The following is a 13,466-nucleotide window of genomic DNA, read 5'->3' as shown; positions in this document are numbered from 1 at the left end:
GATGAACTTACTGGGTGGAGTGGCTGGAATTCCTTTGTGCTGCATTTCAGGTGCTCTCCTGCTGACCTGTGATCCTTCTACCAGCTCTGGGCATGTATTGCTGGCACTGGCATCAAACTGGTAGGAGGTTGAGGGTTGAGGTTCCCCTCCCCCAGCAACTGTAGTTTAAATCCCTCTTCACCAGCTTGGCAAGCCTCAATGACCAAAGTCATTCAGATGTATCTCTGTGTAGCTTTGGGGAACTTTAATGCGCTGCTAACATTTCAGTAACCAGAGGTTTTGCTTTCATGTCTGTAGTCAAGGTGAACAGCTTGGGGGCAGAGAGCTGATGTCCCCACGTATGACAGCAGGATGCCCATGCGTTTCTTTTAATAAAACAGTGCAGCCTTTCATGGGCTGTGTGTCTGAATCAGGAGCTGAAGGCAGAGTTTCTAGTTTATGGATTTTTGCTCGTAAAAATGTGCATAGAACAAAACCCAGGAATACTTGAAATTCTCCCGCTCTGAGGCTGCACCCAAAATAATCCAGCTGGTTCACCTTCAGTCTCTTGGCCAGTCTGCTTCCTTCCAGGCTCCACGCAGCTTCATTTGAAACTCTATTTTCTCCAGTGTTGAGCAGTCGCTTTTACCCTCACTAGGAGAAGGATCCTTTGCTTTAGGCTTGTCTTTCCTCAGTGCCGCATCTTGCCGGTTAAACTGGCTTGGGAAGGGGAAGATGCCCATTTCTGTGACAGTCAATGTGGCATGCTGGACCCAGAGATTTAAATGCTGCAAGTATCTGTTTTCCAGTCCTAAAGTAATCTACCAAATCCAAATTCATTCAAATATAAAGTTCCTCAACTGAAAAGAAAAAAAGAAAAAAGAAAAAAAAGAAAAGAAGAAAAGGAGACTGTAATGATGTTCATTTGAAACTAAGAGGTTTCAAGTGTGATATTCCAGAATCAACAAACCTGACTTGTTTACATGTATATTTTTTGTTATCAGAAAATTTGCCAGATTTCCTCTGGCCCTTAAGAACAGTTTCTCTTGGCCAGTGCCACGCTCAGTGCTGAGTGGGAGATATTTTTGTCAGTGATATTGCAGAGGATTTCTCTGCTGATACGGGACTCCGCAAATCTGTCTGATTAACTTGATCTGCCAGCTCCAAGGGCATTTGAAAATGCTGACACTGGCAGCGTCCTTGTCCCAGGGCTGCCAGCTTAGGGACCTCATTCAAGTACAGAAAACATCCCCATGTCCCCTCACCTGCCCCAGGCTAGGTCATCATTAAACCCTCCAGCCTTACTGGAGACATGGACATCAAGCCCTAAGGCCAACCAGGGTGACACTTTTGATTATGGACTAATAGAGTAATACAATTGATAAAAGGCAAAGCTGAAAGGGGGTTGGGTTTTTTTAATATTATTTTCAAAAGGCAAAGCTAGAAAGGAGATAGAACTGATGCAATTTTTAAAGCTGTATGCTACAGAGGAGAAAGTGAAAAATAAGTGGATTTGCGTGCTTTGACCTTGGCTACAAGGGATTTACGTATTTTCAACATAGTAATGTCAAAAAGGTTCCCCCAAGCTGTGCCCGGTGAGGACAACGTCTCCTCCAGGAACATCTTCTGTCCTGCAGGACACCAGTGGATAAAAAGAAATATTTTGTCATATCAAAAATCAATCTTGGTGTTGGATTTCTTAAGCAATTTTACAAACTTTTAAAAAGAATGTTTTAGCTCTTCTCTCCCATGACAACTCTGAGCATTTGGAAGATACTGGAGACTGAGCATGATGATAATAAAATAGTTTTGACCTTGGCTTTAAAATTTGCCTAAGGTGACAGAGAAGCACGTGAATCAATTAAAAAACCATGCATAGATAAGATGCAAAGGCTGCAGTTGGTTAAAGTTTTAAGAATCCAGGACCAAAAACCATTGCCAGTAATCACAAGTAGTCAGCTTCACAGCTGTGTGTCAGCTGCTTTTTTCAGTACACTTTGACTGAAAAAAAAAGAAAAAAAAAAGAGAGATGTGCAAGCTCAGTCACTGAATCACTGAATAATCCTTCTGCAGGTATCGAGAATTTGCTGACATCGAACAGTGCTTGAGAAGCCTTCACTTGTGGGTTTGCAGGCAAGGCATCGCAGATGAGAGGGAATTGAGGGCAGGGTAAGGACCTGCTTTGTCAGAGGGAAATTCCTGGGGTTTTTTTCCAGAGCTTTTTACTTTTTTTAGAGCTGTTATCATTCCCATTTGGCAGGTCTGCACCCCAGTCACTGCCTGCAAGAAGAGTAAGCAGAAAACACGTGGGACCTTTGTTTCTCACTATAAACAGAACAAAGCACAGAGGTAGACAAGTAGGTGCCACCATTGTAGTGACAATGACAAAACCATGTCTTTTTCTGAGCTGATCTTACAAGTTAATACAAAGCTTTCAAAACAAAGCTTGTAAGGGCTCCTGGAATACAAATGTTAATGGTTTATAACCTCTCTTGTCCTGTGAAAGGGAATTTTACTATTTAAAATATGACTATGCTTAATGTTGCATATTTTCAGATCACTCAGCATAATTTGCTTTAAATGGATGCTGCATTTAGTCCCCTTCTGCTACACAGAGGACAATGTATTCAATTTATTAACTTTTCATTCAGGCCCTGATAAGGATATTTATATAGCATTCAAAAGGGTGCTTGATGCTACATACAGCTCTGAAGAGACCTCGCCCAGGCCCTGAAGAGGTCTATTTTTAATGGGATTCTAGAGGTGACATTAGCAACAGGCTTGAGGCAATGAAGCACAGAGATGACAAGGTGCTTGGATAAAATGTGCTTTCTAGATGTTTGACGAATGTATTTTGGCTCTGTGTGCCCTCCCACAGCAAAACCTCTTCCCATCACACTCCCGTGCCTGGAGGGGAGCTGCAAAAGTGAGCAGACGATGACAGCTGTCCTGCCCCACGGCATTTTGGGAGAGCTTTTCTGACATCTGGGCTGTGCACGTCCATCATTCTCTGCTTTCTGCTCTGCTGCAATGCTGGCACTACAAACAGCCACTCACCAGCACCTCAGGCAATTTAAGGTCCTTCTCAAAGGGGAGTTGGCACAAGGCTTGTCTTGGAGGCCAGATGTGCTCAACTTCATGATGAATTATTGCATGATTTTGAGTGTGAGAGACCTGTGGAGCTCTCTAGGCCAACCTTCTCAACGCAGGGTGAAGTTCAAATTTACAGTTGGTAGCTCAGGGTCTTATCCAGTTGCATTTTGAATATCTTCCAGGATGGAGATTCTCCCAGTACCTCTAGTGTTTCACCGCTGTCATGGTGATGTCAAAACCTCCTTATGCAACATTTCCTTGCAGCATTTAACTCCACCAAGTAGACAATGGGATTTGCTTGGACATTTTCCTTCACTGTGAGCAACCTCCACAAATATCAGTAAGATATCTGGGGGGGACCCACACTGAAGCAGTCTTCTCCTGAAGGTCTGCACCCCGTGGAAGAGACCCATGCTGGAGCAGCTCATGAAGAACCACAGCCTGTGGGAAGGACTCACGTTGGAGAAAGTCATGGAGGACTGTCTCCCTGAGAGGTACCCCACGTTGGAGCAGGGGAGGAGTGTGAGGAGTCGCCCCACTGAGGAGGAAGGAGCGGCAGAGACACCGTGTGATGAACAGACCACAACCCCCATCCCCGTGTTGCTGGGGGAGGAGGGAGAGAAATTGGAAGTGAAGTTGAGCCCAGGAAGAAGGGAGAGGTGGGGGGAGGTGCTTTTAAGGTTTGGTTTTTATTTTCTCATTACCCTGCTCTGATTTGTTTGGCAATAAATTAAATTAATTTCCCCAAGTCAAGTCTGTTTTGCCCATGAGGGTAATTGCTGAGTGATCTCTCCCTGTCCTTATCTCGACTCATGAGCCTTTCATTATATTTTCTCTCCCCTGTCCAACTGAGGATGGAAGTGATAAAGTGGCTTTGGTGGGCACCTGGTGTCCAGCCAAGGTCAACCCACGACACACTTTAAGGAAAAATCTGGCAGTGTCCTGAGGCATCACTCTATTTTTTTGCATCACCTCGTCTCTGAGCAGCAATTATTGTCCTCCTGGGCTGTGGGAGAGTCTTGTGGAAGGACAAGGCTCCTATGAGCCTCTCCTATGAGGACAGGCTGAGAGAGTTGGGATTGTTCAGCCTGGAGAAAAGGCGGCTCCAGGGAGATCTAATTGCGGCTTACCAGTACCTGAAGGGGCCTACAGGAAAGATGGTGAGGGACTGTTTATCAGGGAGTTTAGTGACAGGACAAGGGGTAATGGGTTTAAGCTGAAGGAGGGTCGATTTAGATTAGATGTTAGAAAGAAATTCTTTGCTGTGAGGGTGGTGAGGCACTGGAACAGCTTGCCCAAAGAGGTTGTGGATGCCTCTGGCTCCCTGGCAGGGTTCAAGGCCAGGTTGGATGGGGCTTTGGGCAACGTGGTCTAGTGGAGGGTGTCCCTGCCCATGGCAGGGGGGTTGGAACTAGATGATCTTGAAGGTCCCTTCCAACTCAAACCATTCTATGATTCTATGATTCTATGATTCTATGACAGTAACTTGCCACTGAAAACACGACAAATAAGAGAAGCTGCCCCCTTAATTGTGTTTGAAGACGTATTAAAATTAGTTTTAGGGTTCCTAGTGCCAAACAGAAGATGCTGTATTAAAATCACTGGAACCCTCTGCTGCTCACTGGGTCTTTGCCTCAAATTTTGCTATTGTCACGGCATCTATGAGTTGGGGCAGCAGCATCTGGCCAGAACTAGACCATTCAGCGAAGGGCTGAATTCTTTGCATAACCATGCTCCATGAAATCACAGTCAGAAGGTCTGAATACTTCAGTGGTGTTTGTCTGAAATGTGCCCTCTTCCTTAACTTGACTTAGATGTGTTGTGTCAAGTAAACTGACATTTATGTTCATTTCAGCTACACTAGATAAGAACAATAAATGATTATTTTCTTTTTGTATAAGCAGTTAATTTAATTTGAAGACTTATTCTGACTTCCCTGAATCTTCTCTTTCTAGACTAAGCAGTCTCTAATCTTTTCCATCTCTGACTTGCTGTATTTTGGAAAAAAGTCACCCATCACATAGAAGCTCACTTTTGGGTTTATTGAAGAAATCCCAATTGACTGTGTTGGAAATCAACATAGTCAGAAAACTTTCTGGTTAATAAAAGAATTTGAAGAGCACTTGAGAAAAAATATTCATTTTAAGAGAAAAGTGAGAATATGGTGTAGAAGCACACTCAAGAAAAAAGACCTTTTTTTCTTTTTTTTTTTTTTTAATGTTCTACATCTGTTGCAACAGACTTGTTGAAAATAAAGGAGATGAGAGTAAATTAATACTACCTCTGACCATTTAGTTCTCTCTATAGAAAGGAAGAAATACATTGTTTGGACTAAACATTTTTTGGCTGTCTAAAGAACTATGAGAATGTCTTCTATCTTCTTTATAAAGATAAATTTCAGGGACAGGTTTTATGATGACTTTGGGTTTTATGGCAGAATTTTTAAAGTGAACTCTGGCTGAGCAAGTATATTTATTATGAATTGTTCTCCTCCAGTTGTTCAGCTACCCTCATAGTTAGCAGATTTGTCTGAAGTCACTGTAGGGAATATCTATTACAAAAGTATTGTGTAACTTTAAAAACATTTCTCGTGGCAAGAGCTCTTGAAGACAGAAGAGCATTTCTTTTCTCTATGGCTTTCAAGAGAGTAATAAGACTGGTGCTTAGTAATTTGTCAGATGTTTTACAGGAAGATACTGATTGAGAAGTGAATTCAATGCAGGATTCCCATGTCCTGGGTTAACATCCTAATGGCAAGAACATTTTCCTCTGTCTATGAGAGAGGAGATATCTCTGCCCCGCAGTGTGTCCGTGCGTGCTAAGGATGATTAAGACTTAAAGCCTACTGCTTTGGGACACAGCACTGTTACTCAGAAATGACAGGAAATCAAAATATCTTTCTTCCTGTGCTCCTTAAAGAACTGATGGCATATTTTTGTTGTTTTATTAAAGGAATACTCTTTCCTGCAATATGGAAATTCAAGTTTGGGTCTCTCTGCATTTCATCTACCAACATATATACCCAGCATATATTTAAGTAGCATATACATATTCATCTTCACATCCTGTCTGTATCTTCTGTTGTGACATGTGTGTTTCACTTCCATGGTAGCTATGCTTCATCTTTTTTTTTTCAGTTGAATAACAGTGAAATTCTCATTAGTCTGTAGGTTTTAAGTTTTTCAAAATGTCAAAAAACCAAGATGGTGCTGGTGATCTATTGATTTGAGGTGGTACAAGGCTGTACCCTCAAATACTGAATAGTTAGTGGTTTTAAAGCTGTACCAAGTTCTCTAGAGACTAAGGATAGAACTAAATCTCAAATTTCCTTTGGAGTCAATTGTCACTTACTCAGATATTTTTCTTCACAGAGAAGAATATTATTTGAAAATTAATTGCAAATACAATAAATATATTGGCTGTATAACTATTGCAGCTAGTCTGACACAAGTGTTTTAAATAAACAAACACATTCGATGGTTTTTGCTTATAAGTTAACCCACCTAGGCACTAAATACCAAATCTGTTGCCTAGAAGGAGGTATTTTATGTAAAAATCCTCTGCATTGTTGATATGCATAAATTGGAGGAACACATGTTTCTAGAAACCCACTCACAGTTTAGAAACATATGTTCCAGTAAGGCAAGGGAAGATTCTTGGAGGGAAACCAAAGTTTTTGGAGACACTGGCTCTACACCCTGTCTTGTGCCAAAATCCCAACAGGAAGAATTGAACCAGAGCACCAGCACTGCTGCCTGGGGCCTTCTGTGGTGGCTCAGAGATGAGGCAAAATGACAAGGAGATTGCTATCATGTGCAAACACTAATTCACTATTATGTTGGAAAGTTTAGGCACCATAGAAGTGAGACAGGGATGGGTTTTGTTTTTCTTGCAGTATTAGAGAATTGCTGAAACTAACTGAAATTCAACAGGAATAGGTATGCTGATCTTTAATCTGTAACAAGTATTTTGTGCAAATTAAAATTGTGTTCCTTGATTTTGGTCTTTATGACTAAGAATTCATGTAGCTCTGTATAGGTACAGAAAAGAGATGCAGAAAGCAGACCTGAAAATCACAAGGATTGAAAACAATTCTGGAAAATCCAGTAATGTTCACAGCAACAAGCGTTGTGGGAAAGAGAAGAAACAACAAACAACAATAGTCTTTGTATAATAGCACATGCATATATCACCCTCCTCTTACTTTTCAAAGAACACCATTGTAGGTGCAAATTTGCAACTGGAAGAAGACAAAAAGTCATCTAATTCTGGCATCCATCCTGTGGATTAAAATTAGAGAATCACATCTTGCTTTTCTTTTTGTAGGAGCTCTGCCTCATTCGTGGTCTGGGTTGAACAGCACTCCCTAAAAGAGAAATTATTCATTACTTATCTTCCCCCCTACACTGTGAACGATGGTCCTGCCTGATGTACAACACATGGTTCAAAAACATCAACTTTCTCCTGGATTTTACTGTAAGTCTCATTGATACAGTGCTCTGCCTTCCGAATATGAATGTATTTAATTTTCACAACACCTAACTGGGGTGAACACAGGTTCCCTTATTACTGGGCTTGTTTTGCCGATGAGAAATTGAAACGCAGGAAGATGAAGGTCAAATGTATCTACTAACTTGGCATCCTTATTTTAGGACTTGTAATATAAAGGAGGTCAGAATAAATGTCATGGTCTCCTGTGGCCTTGAACTTTATGAAAAGGCTGGTTATTAAATCCTACCTGGATATCTGTATATATAGAGAATAGATTTCAGGTACACGCAAAGTCACTTTTAAGTTAGCAGGATACAAGCCAGCTCCACACCAGACTGTGTAGCAATTTACTTAGGCTTTACTCATTTGAGTACGGAAGCCGTGTACAGTTGGGATTAAGGCCTGCTTACCTCCAACTCGTCTGAAAGAAAGCAAGTTTGCATCTGCCTACCATGCACCATGATTTTGGGTGTCCTGTCAGTTAAGTAGCTTTAGAATGAGATGCTTTTTCATTTCTCATAAGAGCTACCTGTAACGTGCTGTGGGCATGGGGAAAGCCAGGGCTGCTACTGAAAAGAAGTAGGTAAGGGATGCCTGAGCAAAGAAAAAAGGTGCACAGGGAGGATGGCAGCAATCCCTGTGATTTCTTCCTGAATCCCAGCCTCATGCATGCTGTGAACAGACGTGAGTAAAGTCTCTGTGAAGGTATGTTCTCTGTCTGCTTTGGCGCATGCTGACCTGCGTTGTTCCCTGCCCTGCCTCTAGCTGCAGACAATGAAACCAAGCCAAAACAAATCGCAGATACACAAATATGCCTGCCCGATTTTGTACCAAGGGAAATTTAAATCCTGCTCAAGTCACCCAGGAGACATAAAATACTGAAACATGAATATTAATTATTATCATTATCTTAATGCTCAGAAGAAAGTACCCTGAGCATTTTGAGGGCAATGCACTCATATTTTTTTCTATCTCCAGTCCAAAGAACATAGCTTATAGCCAAGATTAATTTAAAAATATGGATTGAAGTAATTATTCAGTCTTTGATTCAATAATATTGATTGGGCAGTGTTAGACTTAAACTGGGATGTGTGCTGGAAGGGGCACAAACACAATGTAAAACAATTACTTTCAGTGACCTTTTGCATAATTAATCTCAACTTGAAGACCCCAGATTAATGGGGTGAATGATTTAAGTAGTTAGTTAATTTCCTAAAAGATCTGCATGCTGATGCCACATTCATTTTTTCTGGTTATAACTCTAAATTCTTAGCCTTGTGATGCTGCTCTGTACCTACTCAGCAGTGTCAGGCACCTTGTCCCTCCTGAAAGGGAATTATTTCTCCTCTTAACTTCTCCAGCAAATGAACTACTGGACTAAACACCTTCTCAGTGCAGGGCATGCTTTCCACACCTCGAATCATTTGCATGACTTTCCTGAATGTTAAAATATGAATGCCTAACTAGATGCAGCATTCCAACCGTGGCAATGCATTCTTCAAAGGTAATAGCACCTCTTTGGTATTAATCAGTGTTCTTTGTTACCCATACAGATTGCTATCTGTGCTTTCTTCCGTAAAACTTATGCCTTCACCTTAATCACAAGGAAGACCTAAAAAAAAGAAATGTGTGGGTAGCACAGGTTGTTCATCTGCTTTTGGCTAACAGACTGACCTGTTAATTATCTGCTCTTATTCAGGCTGGTCTGTGAAGAACAATTGGTTTCCCATCGTCTTCCAGTGCACAATGGGGTTGTCTTAATATCTGCTGCATTATCTTGCTATCTGCCCCTGAATTGTGCCTTACTGAGCAGAAATGCTGGCAGACTTAATGTCCAGTGTGGGTTGGACTGAGGAGAGGCAGGAGTGGGCACTGACATGAGGGCAGAAGGACTCACTGCTGGGACTTGTGTGCAGAAGGGCAAAGATGGGGCTCAAGGACTCTGCAGGGATGCTCCAGTTGTTGGGCGGTTGAAGGAAGTAAGCAGGAAGGATTGAATTCCTCTACTGAGGTCTGGTGGGTTGAAGGAAGAGGACTTTGTGAAGCTGGATCTGAAGAGAGTGCTATTCTGTACCTGTAATAGCTTTGTCACACCTGCCCTGATGTGGTTTTGTCCACCTGAACATTCAGCTGGCTCGTTCCAGACTTAAGCCCAACAGGAATTCAACACACAAGCACTACAAAGGATTAGAGATCTCAGCCTCAAACCTGTGAATTCAAATCCTTACCTGACAGTGAAGGTGCAGCTTCATCTACATTAATATAGTTATGGACATCTCTACCTACGCTAGCTTTCACATTAGTTATTAGAGATCCAGTGGCACAGTAGGTAGAGCTACAAGCAGCTTGCTCCAGGCTATAAAAGTTCAACATAAATCTGCATAAATGCCTTGAGAGCTCAGTGAAAGAAAGCAGCAACCTCCACGGCTCGAATGATGGTGGTGTCCTAGCTTCCTCAATCCATGCTGTACTTGAGCCATTGCAGGATCAGATATGCTCCTAAGGTAATTTTAAAACCATTGAGATACAAGATGGGAATTTTGTAAGGTCTCCAAGAGAGGTCTTATAAAGATCCACCAGTGATGTGCCTTTCTCAAATGCTTCAGGTCTTGCCAACTTGTTGGAGCTAAGAGGTCTGAAGGACACGCTGGAGCCCAGATTCCTCCTTTACAAGGGGCCATTCTGCTTCTAAGTCTGGAACATTTTTTCCCACCAACAAAACAAACAGATAATTTGTTTGTACAAACCTTGTACAGCCATCCAAGTTTCCCCATTTAATAATAGAGTTTGCTGAAAAAAGATGTTTTCTAATTTTAGAAACCTTAACTTCAGGGTCGGTGAGGAAACTTAACTAAACACAGAGTTCTAAGAGTAAATCTGCCATGTTATATTTGTGTCTCTGTTCTTACAATTAAAAGAAAAAGTATAATAAGACACTAAACAACTTATTCTTGGTGCTGACTAAAACACTTAAAAGATTACTATTTGTAACACAAATAGCCTAGAATGAATAATGTTTAGCTTTCTTTTCAGTTCTATCCCAACATTTGCCTTTGCCTACTCTACTGGTATATTTTGGCTTTTACTTTATTTTTGTCAGAAAAATCAGTTATTTCTGTCATCATTTCAGTGCCTTCAGGGCAGAATGCTAGCAACTAAACAGCTGGTCCTGTCCATGACATTTTCCAAGCCCATATCAAGTTTCCTTGCTGCTAACCCGAGAAGTCATGGATGCAAGGCCAGCAAAAGGATGAATTTCGGTAGGGTTCACTTTGCAGAGAAAGTTATTTCTTGCTGTGTATCCACAATTACCTTCGTATTTATAGATTTCTGTGTGACCAGAACTGGATATCCTTATATATTGCTTCTTTCAAAAATGATCAGTTTTTGTATTAACTAGAGACATCATGGCCAAGTTTCTTTCCAGCAGTCCCCAAACAAAGGAAAATGATCTCTTCAGCCAGGTCTTCTGTGCCTATATCAACAGAAGGACATTTCTCCACTGACTACTTGTAGGCCTTAAACTTTTTATGCAGGTGAAGAAAATCACATTAATCTCTGGAATCTTCTGAAGCATGACTGAAGGGACAGCATTATCAAAGTTCTGACTGAACTCCTGCTTGTGGCAAGAATTTGTCATCTCACATCCCTAGTGCATGCCCTAAACACTGCTCAATGAGGTTTTCTAGATTTCTGAGGTTTACTCTTGAACCTCTTGCTTCTTTTGAGGTTCCTTCTACCTGATACTCACTAGATAGCAAGACAGAATACTAGTCAGCCAGGTGATCTCAGGCATCGTTTTTCTTAAGGAGAATCTCTACAGTCCTGGATATCAACAGTCCAAGATATCAGTCCAAGACATCCTTCCCCTTGTGTCCACCCTGACCCCTACTGGATATGTCAGTGGTTGTGAAACTTTCCAGAGCAACTTGTTTACTTTTATCCCCCTGTAATGTCATGTGAACGGTATTGGTGTTTATCTCTCAGAACTGGCAAAGAAGCTGACGGTTGACTCTTGTCTTTGTGTTCACATTTAGAGATGACTTCTTAGCCATTGTCTGGAACAAAGGTTAAGCTTCCCATCAGTATAAGAGGGAGTTTTACTTCAGGGCTAATCACCATGTGCTGATTCACGGTAATAGGTGCCTCTGATAACAGAAACTTTCCCCAAAAAGGATCTGCAGCCTAACATTTCCCAGACTGGCTCAGTTCAGGGTTTTGTTTATGCTTGACAGTCGCAACTTTGTTTTCCCTCCACAGAAACACTCCAAACTTGGTCATTCCTTTCAGATACAGAGAAGAAAACCAAACTCTATTATTATTTTCCAAGATAAGGCTTCACTTACGTCCTAAATACCAGGCATTAACAACCTCCATACTTCTTGCAAGCACCAGGTGAACTGTAAATTTTTCTTTAAATGGGTCTGTTTCTTTAGTCTTGCTATTTCTCCATCCTTAAGATGAGTCACTCTTAATGGTAAGTATAAATACAACCGAGATCTTGAAACTGGCTTTTCTTTGTCTGCAGTTCCCCAATTTGTGTACTTAATTGTAGCAATTATTTGAGCAAATCAAGAGAATGGGTCTGAAAATAGGTACAGTGGAGATGTTGACTGGAAAGAAAGGTCTTTATTTCTCATTTGAAGGTGTTGATGCCAAGAGATATCGAACTCCCTCAACTTTACTTAACCCCATTGGGAATCAATGTAACTTGGCACTTTGCTGCAGTGCTCCCACCAAGGCAGGCAGCATTGATTCATGTTCATTTGCACTTTGATATTTGTGGGAGGACTGAGAAAAGTAAGGGTGGAAGAACTGGGGGTTGATTTCTCCTTTGAAGTCCAGTGAATTTTTCACTCCAGATAAATTTGCCAATTACCACTTGGAAATCTTGTAATGTTTTCTCTCCGCTCAAGGCAATCAGTGGACAGAACAGAGAGAACTAAGCCTGAACAGAGCATTTATCTTGATAACATTCAGTGTGCCAGCATTCAAGTTATAAAAAATGTCCTTCCAATTACTCTAATCTCTTTTAATTTGTTTCAGCAAAGCAAGGAGAGTTAATGTTTATAATACTGCAGATAGTCGAGTACAATAGTACGTTTCTGATCCTTGAATATTTTGTATATATTTAATGACTCTTGAACATTGGAATTGAGGATGTATGAACTATTATGGCATCATGTAGATCAGTATATAATATATTATCTGGACTAGTTTGCCTTATATTCTGCCAGTCAAACTATTTTATTAACTTATTGTTAATTGTCCTCACATTGGTTGATATTCATGTAATAACCTCTTGCATCAGTAGCATGCTTTTCCCAAATGCTGTTTCTATGGGTAATAACTAGATGAAATTAGTTTCTTCTTTTCCCTTTAATCTCTGCGAAGCTTATACATCCTGGCTTTCTTATTTGGAACGATTAAATCCCAGCACTGTCAAACTGACTGCAATCTTGGTTTCATCATCCCTCAATCGTGTATTTTGGGCATCTTACCAAAGTTGTGATTCCTGTTGTGGATAGTTCTGATATGGGGCAATTAATCTGTGATGTCAGAGTATTGTAAAATAGCTAGCAATACGTTTCCCTTGACCATAAATCCAGGAATTATGGAGTTAAGCAACTTTAGGAATTAAGAAACTTTGAAGATCTACGGTCTGTTCCCACACAAGTGTCTTGTATTACATAAGTAATAAATATTTATTAAGTTTATAAATATTAATGATCAACATTAACAATATCAGCAACAATATAAATATTAATAATATAATAGTAATACATAATTTAAGAGTAAAATAAATTATGTTACTACTAATTGTAGCAGTAAATATTTATTGATTTAGTATCACAAAGAGAAATTAGGTGAGTGCTGCTGTAGTAACTTATCTTCCTGATCTG

This window comes from Balearica regulorum, chromosome 4 (genome assembly GCF_011004875.1).
Source record: "Balearica regulorum gibbericeps isolate bBalReg1 chromosome 4, bBalReg1.pri, whole genome shotgun sequence".
NCBI classification, from domain to species: domain Eukaryota; kingdom Metazoa; phylum Chordata; class Aves; order Gruiformes; family Gruidae; genus Balearica; species Balearica regulorum.
Note: the sequence above shows the minus strand (reverse complement) of the source record.